The sequence below is a fragment of the Vulpes lagopus genome, chromosome 21, assembly GCF_018345385.1.
Source record: "Vulpes lagopus strain Blue_001 chromosome 21, ASM1834538v1, whole genome shotgun sequence".
Classification (NCBI taxonomy): Eukaryota; Metazoa; Chordata; class Mammalia; order Carnivora; family Canidae; genus Vulpes; species Vulpes lagopus.
In genome coordinates, this window is record NC_054844.1 from 13,607,453 (window position 1) to 13,621,064 (window position 13,612).

At 34.8% G+C, this 13,612-nt stretch overlaps 1 protein-coding gene across 2 annotated transcripts in view; it reads left to right on the forward strand.

Moving 5' to 3' along the window:
- Nucleotides 1-964: 964 nt before the first annotated feature.
- LOC121479955 (activating transcription factor 7 interacting protein) overlaps nt 965-13,612 on the forward strand; it is a 110,060-nt gene continuing 97,412 nt past the window's right edge. For both annotated transcript variants that reach the window (XM_041736107.1, XM_041736106.1), the window contains exon 1: nt 965-1,132. The gene's annotated coding sequence lies outside the window, so the exon portion shown is untranslated. The remainder of the gene's footprint in view (nt 1,133-13,612) is intronic.

Consider the following 13,612-nt stretch of genomic DNA (forward strand, 5'->3'; position numbering starts at 1 on the left):
GTCCCTGCCTTTGGCCCAGGGCGTGATCCTGGGGACCCGGGATCGAGTCCCACGTCAAGCTCCCTGCCTTGAGCCCGCTTCTCCCTCTGCCTATGTCTCTGCCTCTCTCTGTGTGTCTGTCGTGAATAAATAAATAAAATCTTAAAAAAAATAAAAGAGAGAGAGAGATAACCAAAGCTTACGGTCTATTTTTTACGCTCTCGTTGCTCTGGAAAACACCTTTACCTTTTTCCTGTCACTGAGCTCTCTTCACCGATTTGAATCACAGGCATGATCACCATCTTAGAGATGACAAAACTGTGTTAACACAAGTGTTCCAAGAAACAGGCAAGAAGGCAGGAGTACTTGGGTGAGCCCAGATCGCCCCACAAACTGAGTAGCACCTTCTCCACTCCACCCCATGACCTTTACTGAGGACTGGCTCCCAATATAAAACTGAATAGCAAGGGATGCAACTTCTGGTGGAAGGGTAGGATTATTGCAAGTGCTAGCTCTGGCACAAGACTGAAAGAAAAGATGTGTTTTCGCCTTTCTCTCATTATTTACAGTTTAAAGTATACTTTGTGAATTTTTAATGTAAATGATGAACAAATACACCCCAGGCTTTTTGGAAAATCTTTCTCTCAGTTCTTTAACTCTCACCTACCTATTTCCTTGATTTCCTTCCTTCTTTCCTAAGGCTCATAGAGGGCGCTCACAAAGTGCTACTCACTGGTTGAGCGAAGCTCCACTCAAAACACACCTCACACTGCAACTGAAAGGCGCAGCGCCACCACCTCAGACTTCCTTCTCCTTTCCAAGGCAGGAGGCGTGGCCAATTCCCCTCATTCAAATAAAAAACCAGGAGATTTGCATAGGGAACGGCTTATCCTTGAGCCTATTGGCTGTTAGCACCGTGGGCGTGGCCAATATTACGACCGCGGAGCCCCGCCTACATTAATTTGCATAACGGCCCCGACGCGTGCAAGGGAGAAGCGGGTTTGTTTTTGAATCTGCGGAGGCGGCGGCGGCGGCAGCGGCGGCGCGGCGACTGAAGCGCGCGGTACTGAAGCGGCCGCGTTGAGGACGGTTGCGCGGAACGGCTCTGTAGGAAGGAACTTGGTTCCCCCTCCCTCATCTCCCGCCCCGGAAGGTATATGTGACTCCTCGGGGCTGTTATAACCACATTTTCTTAAATTACTATTGTATTTATGAAGAGTCAAGACCGCATTATGGCGGCTGCGGGAGTTGTGTGTGCGCCTGCGCGGTTGCGGAGCTGCGGGCGGGCGCTGCATGGGAGCACGTGATCTTGCGGGGTCGGGCTCTAGCTGCAGTTGTGCAGCTGGCGGGGCGGTGGCTGCGCAAGCGCAATATTCATTTTCGAGATCTAATGTTCTTGTTGGACGCCATTTGGGTTCTAGATTTAATTTTCCTCATTCTTGAGGAGTTTCATTTTCTTATCCTCCTATTCTCACATTTTTCAGGGAAAACGTTTGTCTTGTGTTGGTCTCTTCTACTGACCCCAAACTCTTTCTATATTTTTCCGTTTCTCTGAGAAGCTGTGACCTTAACTTTCTGTAAAAATGATTGTCACTTGTGGTTCTCGATTATAATTTCACTTTTAGGATATTGCTGGGTTCAAGTTTCTATTTAGGGAGACGAAGATCAGCACCTAGTGGTGGTCTCAGGGGAAGTACATTTAATTGAACTACATGTTTGCAAATAACATTTTTAACCCTATTTTTACCAGTTCTGTTATCAGGGAATTTTACAAAATAGAAACAATTTGACTTTTGGAAATATGAGGGGACAGGGACAATGGGAAGATCTGAATACTGTTGTTTAGAAAGAAATCTCAATCCAAGTCTTGATTTTAACAGTTTGTGTGCTTCTGATCATACTTGTATTTGAGTTTTAGATTTTTTTTCAGTCTCTGATCACTTGTCCTTTACTGTTTCAGTTTGATCATTTTTGCTCTTCCGACTTTTAAGGTTAAGTCATTTTTTTTTTAGCATTTTATTTGTTATGATATGTGAAATAAAAATTGGTTGGTAAGTGTTTCTTATAAAGAATTCTGCAAAGAACTAACTAAACTGAGGCCTTTATGAGGAAATAGAGGCAACCATCAATGAAAAAAAATCAGTTGATTCTTTAAAAAAAAATGTCCCATCTACATGTGTGTGAGTTACAGTTGTGTTTGATTTCTTAAAATTGTGTTCCTAGTTTTCGTTTTTCAAAGGAGGTAGTTGTAAGCATGCTGCTGATTATTTTAGTTTACAATGATTGTGTCACTATATTTAAATCTTATATAACACCCCTAGGAGAGGTGTTATACAATTTGATAAAATTCTATCATTGTGCAAATTGTTTCTTACCAAACTAAAAACTTGTAACTGCTTTTCATGAACTTCACCTGTGGTTTGTGTGTACAATAATTGGTTTCTTGGTTATTATAGAAAACTAATTTTAAATCAGTCATCTGTCAAATGAAGAAGTGGCTAGTGCTTTATAATGGTTGGTTAGGGACGTTTTTCTTGCCCACAGCAAGTACCGTTTAGTGCTAAGTAGATGTAATTGAAAGGAATAGTTTTGGTTGGTGGATTTTTAAAAAGTGACGTCACAGGTGAGAGTGAATGGGGTGATAGGAAAGGTAATTCTTTTTTCCTCAACAGGAAATTCGCCGTTCATATAATTCCTGGACCTCTGGACTCTTCTACACAGAAATATATTTAGAGGGCAGTTGTGTAATCTCCTCCCCTTTTATATTTCTGGGGCGATTACCCAGCACACCCCTCCCCCACCTCCTGGGACATTATTTCACATGTTGAGAGTGGAAAATATGTTGTATTTTCTGTCTCTGTGTATATTAATATACATACTTAGGTTAAAAAAAGTGAAATATTTTGGTTTTTATATTTAAGCTTATGTTTTTATTTGAATATTCAAATGATTGCCTCTTAGGTTAATGCTGAAGATTGTAAGAGGTACTTGAAAACACTGAGGAACATAATGTATAATGTAAATATTAGATAATTTTGCTGTATGTTAGAAAGGCAACTACTATAAACTTAAAACTAAGAGTAATGAATTGTCTGAATGTCCACCGTTTGCTATTATTCTTTCAATAACAAGCATGTTTTGCAATTTTAGTTTGGTAGTTATGATGCCACAAATTTTGGCACATATGCAACACATATAATATTAAGACTAGATTACTTAAGGAATGAATACTAAGTTACTGGGGTAATTTAAAACCTTTTTAGTTTTGTAGATTTTAAACATCACAAAATGTAGTTTAGACAAAAAATTTTGATAATTAAGCCGCAAACCATTTTAAAATTGCCTTTTTTCTTTAAACTATGATTTGAGGGATCCCTGGGTGGCGCAGCGATTTGGCGCCCGCCTTTGGCCCAGGGCACGATCCTGGAGACCCGGGATCGAATCCCACATCGGGCTCCCGGTGCATGGAGCCTGCTTCTTCCTCTGCCTGTGTCTCTGCCTCTCTCTCTCTCTCTCTCTCTGTATGACTATCATAAATTAAAAAAAAAAAAAACAAACTATGATTTGAAGGGCAGCCCGGGTGGCTCAGTGGTTTAGAGTCTGCCTTTGGCCCAGGGCGTGATCCTGGAGTCCCAGGATCGAGTCCCACGTCAGTTTCCCTGCATGGAGCCTGCTTCTCCCTCTGCCTGTGTCTCTGCCTCTCTCTCTCTCTCTCTCTCTCTCTCTGTGTGTGTCTCTCATGAATAAATAAATCTTAAAAAAACTATGATTTGAATATGTGATACATATATTTAAATACCTTTTTTTACTTAGAGCAGATTTGAAAAGTGTTCAGAATTAGCAGCATTTAGAAAAAAAACCTAAATGTTTTGGTGATTTTTAAAAAATTTTTCTATGGTTGATCTGTTGACCAATAAGTATTGATTGTTCAATAAATATTGATCAGTTAGTTTTTCGCTTGGGCCATAATTTCAGTCCTGTTTCTTTAGTATTACACTGTGGACATTTTCCTATATCCTTATTCTTATAAAAATACTCTAACGCTTTTTAAATGTATAATATTCTTTTAAAAGTGTTCTTTAATGGTTACATAATATTATGTTGTAAAAATATCCCAAATCATCAAATATTCTTCAAATGTTTTTAAATGGCTGCATAATATTGTTATTTCTAATAAGAATATAGTTTGACCTACTAAACATTTCTTTTATTGACCATTTGTTTGTTGCCCATTTTTTTGTTCTAAATAATGCTACGGTGAACATCCTTGCACATGAGTCATGAACTGCATCTCATGATATTTCTTTGAAATTACTGCTTCAAAAGGCTTTGAAATTATTTTAAAATAATTTACAAAATTAATAAAAATTTAGTTTTTTTGAAAAGCATTTCCCATACCACTATCAATTTGGTGGCTGAAAAAGTAGCTCGTAACTTTTTTTTCTTTTTGATAACTAGTGAAGTTGAACTTTTTAATGTCTATATATGCAATTTTGTGCATTAGCTCATTTTTGTGAATTGGCTGTTTGAGGCTTTTTGATGTATTTTTCTGTGGTGGATGTTAACATTTTTCTTATTGGTACAGCTGTTTATAGATACAGCCCTTTGCTTTTCATATTTTTGGTAGCTTTTTAAAAGTTTATTGCTACTAAAATTGCTTATGGTTTTATATATTCAGAAGTTTCCCATTTTATGTAGCATAATGCATTATTTTTTCTCATTTGTGATTTCTTCTAAAACTTATTTGCTTAGAAAATATGACTTTTTCTGAGATGAACTAAATATTCACCTGTTTTATTTTTTCTACATATTATAATGATCTTTAAAAATATGTGTTTTAATCTGTATATGGGGTTTATTTTGCCATATTGTATGAAGATGCGTTGCTAGTTTCCAGTTTTTCCAAATACCTGGTTTTCTTAGAATTTTATGTTGGGGATCTTTTTTCCTACTGGAGTTGCTAATTTTGATTATCAGTTAGTAGATTTGAGCTATAATTTTGGTTCCTCTACTAGGGATCTTTAACCTGGGATCCATTGGCCTCAGGAGTTTCTATAGATAGGCTTTAAGAGCCTTCTTTGTTAGATCCTTCCATGGATTTCTTGACATATACAACTTTATGTGAATGTGCATACGTCATTTTTCTGGGGAGAGAGTTACAGTTTTCATCACTGTATTTGGGCCTTATTCATATAGCAGTAGTGCATTGTTTTATTTGCTGTAGTGCTCTAGACTATATACATATATGGAGGGGCAAGGTGCATAATTCCTTTTCACAATTTGTTAACTAGCCTTCCCTTGTTCTTGCAGATAAACTTTAGATTAATTTGGTTAAGTTTTTAAAAAGTCAGTTATTTGAAGTTTTGTTTAGAATTGCATTAAATCAAAATTGGGATAAGTTTACATCTTTATACTGTTTTTTATTTGTTTGTTTTACTTACGAATAGAATACACTTTCTGCAGATTCCATAAAATGTCCTTTTTAAAGGAAGAGTGGGAGAATTTGCGATACCTGTTACTTTTCATTAAAGTGTTATTTTTACTTGCTTCCTAGTGCTGATATAATGTTAATAGGGATAAGTTGTTATAGGGTATAAGACTGCATTTCTATTTTTAATCTGCCTTAGGACATGGTGATATGAAAATAGTGCAAATATGAAGCTAGAAGTGGGAAAATATGTTGGCAAGTTAAAGTGTTCTACAATATTTGAAACCAAAATTTTTCTTTAACGTAGGTTTCTTTTTGTTGTTGTTTTGTTTTTTTTTAATGGAAGAATGTTAAAAAGTTCTCTAAGTCACTTTTCTGACCTGGATGGAGCCTAGTGCTATAATAAAGTTTAAAAAGTTTTTATTTTTAGTCTCTGGTTTCATGTTTATTTTTAGTCTCATAAGGATATTTTCCTAATTGTTAGTATATATTCATTGTCTATTAAATCTATTCTTTGTGCCAATTGACTTCATGAAAATAAATCTAGGAAATAGGTAGAAATCTGTTGTTAAGGTATTATTGGCTTTTATGAAACTTTTTATTTATTTTTTTAAATGAAACTTTTGAAATGAAGAATTCCCATCTTTGGGTCTTTTTCAAGCAAAACCATTCATAAAAAATTTGCATATTTTACTTTTTTATGTGACCTTTGCTCTTGAATCCTTTTTCTAGTTATGACAATTTATGTACTTAGTTTTTCAGACTATAGTAGATGAGAAATAGCAAAATTGGGACAGGAGAAGTGTTACTAGAGAAACACAAATGGATAGGAGCTGGAAGTGATGGCTAGCATCTTGATAGTGAAGAGGGGTCAGATTTCAAGTTTTAGAAACAAGAATTTAAAAACCGTTTTAAGGTCATATAGTTTGGGAATTAATATTCCTAGAGCTGAGTCAGTATTTATAACATGTTCAGCATGGTAATTGATGATCTTATTAGTGATTCTGGATCATAGAGAATATTTAACTTGTTCAGGAAGGCAAAGAAGTGTATGATTTAGTTTAGAAAGGCTTATGTTGTAATTTTTAAGTTTTGAGGTATATGGAAAATTCATACATGGGCATATGTACTTTCTCAAGGGAGTCCCATGTGGGCTGTATTGTGGATAAAAGTTAGGTGATATTTTAGCATAATGTAAATGATAGAGGGTAAAAAAGCGATAGTCTCTGTAGCTTCCCTAGGGCATCTAGAAATTATCCTTCCATTAGTGGAATTTCTCTTTTGAAATTCTTGCCCATTTGACTTTATTCTGTTCGTTACAGAGCCCAAGACTTTAAAAATGATTTTGCACTGTTCTTTCTCAGATTGTCCTGAAATCCAGAGCAAATAAGTGGTTTATCCTGTCCTTTTAGCTTATTTAAAATAGAAAAGCAAATTCCAAAAAATTAAGCTTTGTTTATATATGCTTCAAGTTACATGGTGGAGACAGTATGAGAGCTGGGCAGCATTTTCATTTTTTTTAATGCCTGAAAAATGAGAATACCAGGGTACTAGTGCTTGTTTGTACAATGTGAATGTCTTCAGTTTTGAATTTTAATCATTTGCATTTTTGAGTTTTAAGAGAATGATTCAGGCATCTTCTTGGCCACTTTCCAAAAAATGTGATAGGCCTAAGGGTACAGTTGACAGGACCTTGTGAGAGACCTTATAATTGGATCTCTGTAAACATGAAAGTCTGAGAAATGAAGATACCTATTAACTTTATCATGGAAAATATTCATGATTCATGTCTGCAGTTTTTCATCGCTCAGAATATTATAAAAATATTTTATTATTTTTTTAATCTAATAACTAGGAATAATGAACTATATACTTTTTAATTTAGGAGAGAGGGCCCCTTTATTTGATGTGAGGTAGTAGTGTAATAATGTCATACTATACAGTTCATTGTTCCTTTATTGTTTGTATAGCCTTGTGCTACTTTGGGGGAATTATTGTCTTGTGGGTACCTAGGAATTATTTGTCCAGTACTCTGTGGCATTTTTACATTCTAATGAGAAATTTGACTTGAATGTTAGAGTAGTGATTCTCAGAACTGACAGAGCTTTTAAAGGAATTCTCCTTGAGCCAGTAGTTCTCAAAGATAGTACCTTTCAATTTTGTAGAAAGGTAAACCTAGAAGATGAGACTACAATCTGCCATTTTGAGAACCAGGAGAATGTTTGGTGAAACAGTCAATGATGTGACTACTTCAGCACATTCTCAACTAAGGTTTAGAAGTTTAATAGGAGTGTATCTGCCTTGTTACCCTTATTAGGTTAAGTGTCTTAAAAAGAAGTTGTAGTGAAAAATACCAAAGAGAAAAGAGGCTATTGTTGACATTTCCTTTTAGGTGGTAAATGTCAGGAGCTAATAAAGGCTTAACTGCTCTGTGAAAATACTACCATGTTTAAGGATGCTTAATGTTTATTTCTTTCCTATAATAAAACAGAAGGTTGTTTAGGGGGTGGCTTTGACTTAACATGGTTTCCGGGTCGAACATGACTACTCCACAGTTTCCACCAACCAGGGGCAAGAGAGAAAGGGCAATGAGAGTGAGTACATACCTCATTCTTTTGAAAACATGATCTGGAAGTGGCATGTATTGCTTTGACTCATATTTTATGGGTGAGAGTTTAGTCATTGGAACATACTTAGTTGGGAAAGGAAGGCTGGTTAATATATCTAACTGGACAGCCATGTGCTCAGCTAAAATTAAGGAATTTTATAAAAAGAAAGAAATGAGTGTTAGGGAGTAACTAGCCCTTTCTGCTATAAAAGAAGCTGGAAAAGTCTCTGAAAGTAGTTCATAATTCGATATTGAAAACTGGTTTTCTGTCTTTTTTTTTTTTTTTTTTTTTAAAGAGAGACACAGAAAGAATCAGGAGAGGGACAGAGGGTGAGGGAGAGTGAGAATTCTAATCAGGCTCCATGCCCAGTGTGGAGCCTGACGTGGCGCTTGATCTTATGTCCCTGAGATCATGACCTGAGCTAAAATCAAGAGTTAGATGCTTAGCTGACTGAGTTACCCAGCACTCCTCTATATCTTCCTTTGAAGTGGAATTTTGAGAGCTTTGGAGTCATGATTTGTGGTTGAGAGTCTAGCTGTTATTTATCTTATTTGGTGAAATACTTAGCCTTTCTGCTTGCCTTTGCAAACATATTAAATCATGTTTAGCTTTGCAAGATTGGAATTTTAATTTAATATTAAAATCTCAGTGTGATATTTTTGTTATTTATTCAGTAATATTTTTAAAAAAGATTTTATTTATTCATTAAAGACACAGAGAGAAAGGCAGAGACATAGGCAGAGGGAGAAGCAGGCTCTCTGCAGGGAGCCTGATGTGGGACTCAATCCCAGGACCTGGGATCACAGTCTGAGCCAAAGGCAGACATTTAATCACTGAGCCTCCCAAGTACCCCTCAGTGTTAATATTTTTAAACTTTACCAGATAACTTGTTTATTTTAAAAGGATGAAAAACTGTGACTGAGGACTGCGGGTAGTGACAATTGTGAATGACAGTTGTTTGAACTACTTGTTTTAGTCTCAAAGTTGAGTTTATGTTTAAAAAGCTTTTTTAAAAAAAATTTTAAGTAATCTCTACACCCAATTTGGGGTTCAAACTCATGACCTTGACATCAAGAGTCTCATGCTAAACTGACTGAGCCAGCCAAGTGCCCCGAATTTATGTTTTTATTATTTTTTCCAGATCCTATTTTTCTTCAGTAAAGTGTGAAATATACATCTTGAAGATGGAAAATGTGATTTTTGAGGATTTTGTAATTTACACAAGTAAAAAGATCGTGGTTGTAAATTCTTTGCACATAGATAAAGCTTACCTGATTAATAATTAAAAACAGCTTTCTATGTAAGTAAAAAAAAAAAACCCAGTAGATATTCATGTAAGGCCCAGAAAGTGAAACTGTAATGGGGGAGATGAAGGAAATCTTAGGGGAGTTGTGTTTTAAGGGATGAATTAGAAAGCTATTTTCAGTAAATGGGATAAATAGGGTTTTCAGAGTATCAGAAATGAGAAAGAAGGTAGTGTGTTAGGAGAACTCTGAATAGCTCCCTGGTATATGATATAAGATTTTTGATTTTTGTTAAGTAAGAGTCATTGCTGCCATGGTGCCTACATATTATAAATAATAAAGGATGTTGTTATTCTCAGTTGTAAGTTCTCTAATTTTGTTTTTTAAGATTATTTATTTATGAGACACACGCACACACACACACAGAGAGAGAGAGAGAGAGAGAGAGAGAGAAAGAGAGGCAGAGACATAGGCAGAGGCAGAAGCAGGCTCCATGCAGGGAGCTCGATGTGAGACTCGATCCCAGGACTCCAGATCATGCGCTGAGCAGAAGACAGACGCTCAACCAGTGAGCCACCCAGGCGTCCCATAATTTTTTTTTTTTAAACTCTGTTTTACTTCCTATCTTGTTTAAAGGCATTTATTCCTTTTGACTTCTGTGTTTATAGTTGTGTAGTGCTTCATGAGCTATCTGCAGTTAGGAATTATATCTTATTGATGCGGCTGACAAATGTCACATTTTAAAGAAAAATCCATTTAATTAGGAGTGATAAGGCCACTATTAAAAGTATAAGATTGCTTTCCATATTGCCTTAGTAGTCAATAAGTATTTTCTTATTGAAATACTAGAACCCTTTTGTTTTAGGTGGAGGTTCAAAAAAAGGGAAGTAAGATATACTAGTTCCTTTTTTTCATATAACTCATAATTATCCACTGATGTCAGGCTTTTTTTTTTTTTTTTAATAATTGAACACATAATTTATTTAAGCACCCACTGGATAAATTGTCAAAAGATTTGACAGGCACTCTGCGTATGAAAAATTATAATTTGTGAGTCAAGTTTTAGCAAAAAATTCTTTCATCTCATTAAAAAAATTGAAGAAAACAAGGAGATACCATTGTTTACCATTTAGTAATTTCTAAGATATAACTCTTAAGGAGGTAATATATGCAAATTAATAAGGTTTTGGTGAGATGATGACAATTATTTTGCATTTGAAGTTTGTGTAATTCCTTGTGTAATTCCTTCCTTTTTCACCAAACTTAAGTGATTTGAAAGTTGGAAGATGGCAGAAATGAAGAACGAAAAAGACAGAGGATTTTCCTAAAATCAGTAACATAGTGAAGTGGAAAGAACAGTTAATTTTATATTGGGATCAGGGCATTTAGAATCTCCCAGCTGTATTAACATAAAATGGTGGTATCACCTACCTGGTAGGGTGGTTGTGAGAGTTAAATGAGATTAGATATAAAAAACGGTTAGCGATTTTTCCTGGCATATTTTTCTTTTCTGTTTTCAATCAACTGATGGATCAGTTAGGCATGAATATTTAAGAGGCAGCTAGGTGCAGCTATAAGGAGTCCTTCAATGCAGGAGCTATACAGAAAATGACAGTATTCTTGATTACTGGAACTAGAATTTAAATTCATTTAAAAAATAATTTAGAAAAGTAGTTTTATGATACCACTCACTAAAAGGGAAAAATAAGCATTTAAAAAAATAGTGTATTTGCAAAGGTTTGTGAAGGAATCTAGATTTAGGACTGTTTTATTTTAGAAGGTATTTAACAAATAAAAGCCCTGGAAAATTACTAAGTTTACAGTAAGCTTCTTCGTGGTAAAAAGCAGTCATTTTCTCACATTATTTATATATCTTCAGAGTTCATTATTGCCAGAGTTAGAGATGAGATGATTTATTTTGAGGACAAAATCCACATAGGCCCTTTTAAAAATTAAATCTTTTTTTTTTTTTTTTTTTAATTTAAGGGTGCAAAGTGCTCTGTCCTGTTTTATTTACCATCCAGGTATGAAACTAGTGGATATGCTCGCTCAAAATTGTAGCAAAACAAAGTGTCAGTTTTCTCCCATAACCATTCCTGTGGCCAGATTCCTGCCCCTTAAGACACAAATTTGACCACATAAATTTGTTTAATGATCTTCTGATTTGTTTGTTTGTTTTTTTTTTTGGATAATTTTCACAAGTCTAATGAGAAGTTGATTAATACAGACTTTCCTATTGTCTGGTTAGCAAAACTGCATACATTTGGCATGAGGTTTAAGAGTCTAGATATTTTGTAAAGTGTAGTAATTTATTTACTTGCTTAATTATGAGATCAGGAACCAAAGCTGTCTAATTTATCTCAGCGAATTTTCACTGCAGTATTTAAAACTAGGGTCTTATGGTTCTGAGGTTTCCATATTTTTCAATATTCTAGTCTATTGGGAAGTGATATTCTTTATTCCTATTAAACCTGGGAACCCAGAAATAGAGAAGACATACTAAATTAGTTTCTGGGAGGACTTACTAGGCATCATTTCTACATTTGAGGTGCAGTCCTTGTTCCCTATCATACGTAATTATAAGTTACCTTTTTTTATATGTTACATTTCTCTTGTAGTAGTCATGATTACCAATTTGTTTATCCAATTTTATCCTGATAGGAGGGAAACATTCTTTTTTTATTTTTATTTTTTTAGCAATAGTAGGTGCTTTATTTATTTTTTTAAATAAATTTATTTTTTTATTGGTGTTCAATTTACCAACATACAGAATAACACCCAGTGCTCATCCCGTCAAGTGCCCCCCTCAGTGTCCGTCACCCATTTACCCCCACCCCTAGTTCGTTTCCCAGAGTTAGGAGTCCTTATGTTCTGTCTCCCTTTCTGATATTTCCCACACATTTCTTCTCAGAGGGAAACATTCTTATCTGGTTTATAAAAAGGTTAAAAAAAATCAGTTTAGATAAAGCCCAATTAATTAGTATTTTCCTACAGAATTGCTCTTTAATTGTTCTGGTGGCTTATTAATTATAACTAATATTAAGATCTTTCATAGAATATTTTTCCCTTGGAATTTTGAGGATACCGAATCAAGATATTATTTAAATTATTACTTACACAAAGTATATTTTAAATTGAAGTTTAAAGATCGATTAAGAAGAAAATATTTTCTCTCTGTAACCATTAAAGATAAAATATTAACCATAGTTAAATCAGTTTATTTAATCCTAGGTAATTTTTGTTTTACCTATCTAGGGTTAAGTAATCTATTTATACAAAATGTCTTCACCGGACTAACAGAATCACAGAAATCCTTTCTGAATCCAGAATCCATTCTGTTGATAGAGTTATGACTGATGTTGATTCATGAAGGTAATGTCAACTTAAACCAGGAGGCATATCCCAGAGCCTCTTCTACTTATTAATAATAGTTAGGATGATTTGGAATAGTCCTTTACTAAGGATCTTTTGATGTTTATTTCAAGTAAATTAATATCTTCCCTCAGGTACATTGGCAGCAAGGGTTTGACTTTTTTTTTTTTTTTTTTTTTGAGTCTTACTGTAGAGGCCTCATTGCCCTTTACATGTGGTACACTGCTTTGATCAGAATTTTACTTACCACATAGGGAATTCCTTTATCCCTTGTCCATGTGGTACCTTTGTTTTCCATGTGTCATGCCTTTTTATTGATTTATTCTGTCATTAGGGGAAGGAGACCCTATTCTTTAGTAGCTTTTTGAGAAAGAGTAAATAGGAAGTATATTCTTTGAAATCAGGAGTGTGTGAAAATTGTCACTATATTTTTAGATACTTGATTGATAGTTTGGCTAGGTATAGAAATCTAGGTTGGAAAATACTTTTCTTTAGAATTTTAAAGACACTGTTTTATTATCTTCTTGCTTCAGTTTCTGCTGAGAAATCTGAAGCCATTCATGTTTCTGATTTTCCCCTCGCTGAAAGCTGTTAATCTGTTAATAGTCTCTAGTGTTTTGAAATTCCACTGTAATTCTTTGATGTGGATCTCTTTATCTTTGTTTGCTGGCATTCATCAGGCCCTTTCAGTTTGGCAACTCTTGTTTTTCAGTTTTGGAACTTTGTCCTAAATGATTTCATTGTGATGCCTTATGCTATTTTATCATTCCAATGTGAATTTTTGGAGGGGTACTCCACTATTCTTAGATTTTTTTTTCCCTCCTGCTTACAACTTTGTCTTTTTGTTCAGTTAGATTTCTTCAACTTTATCATCTAGTTCTTCTGTTGAGTTTTTCATTTTTTTTCTATCATGTTCATAGTTTCTATTTTTGGTCCTTTCCTGTAGTATTCTATTTTTTTTTAAAGTAAACTCTATGCCC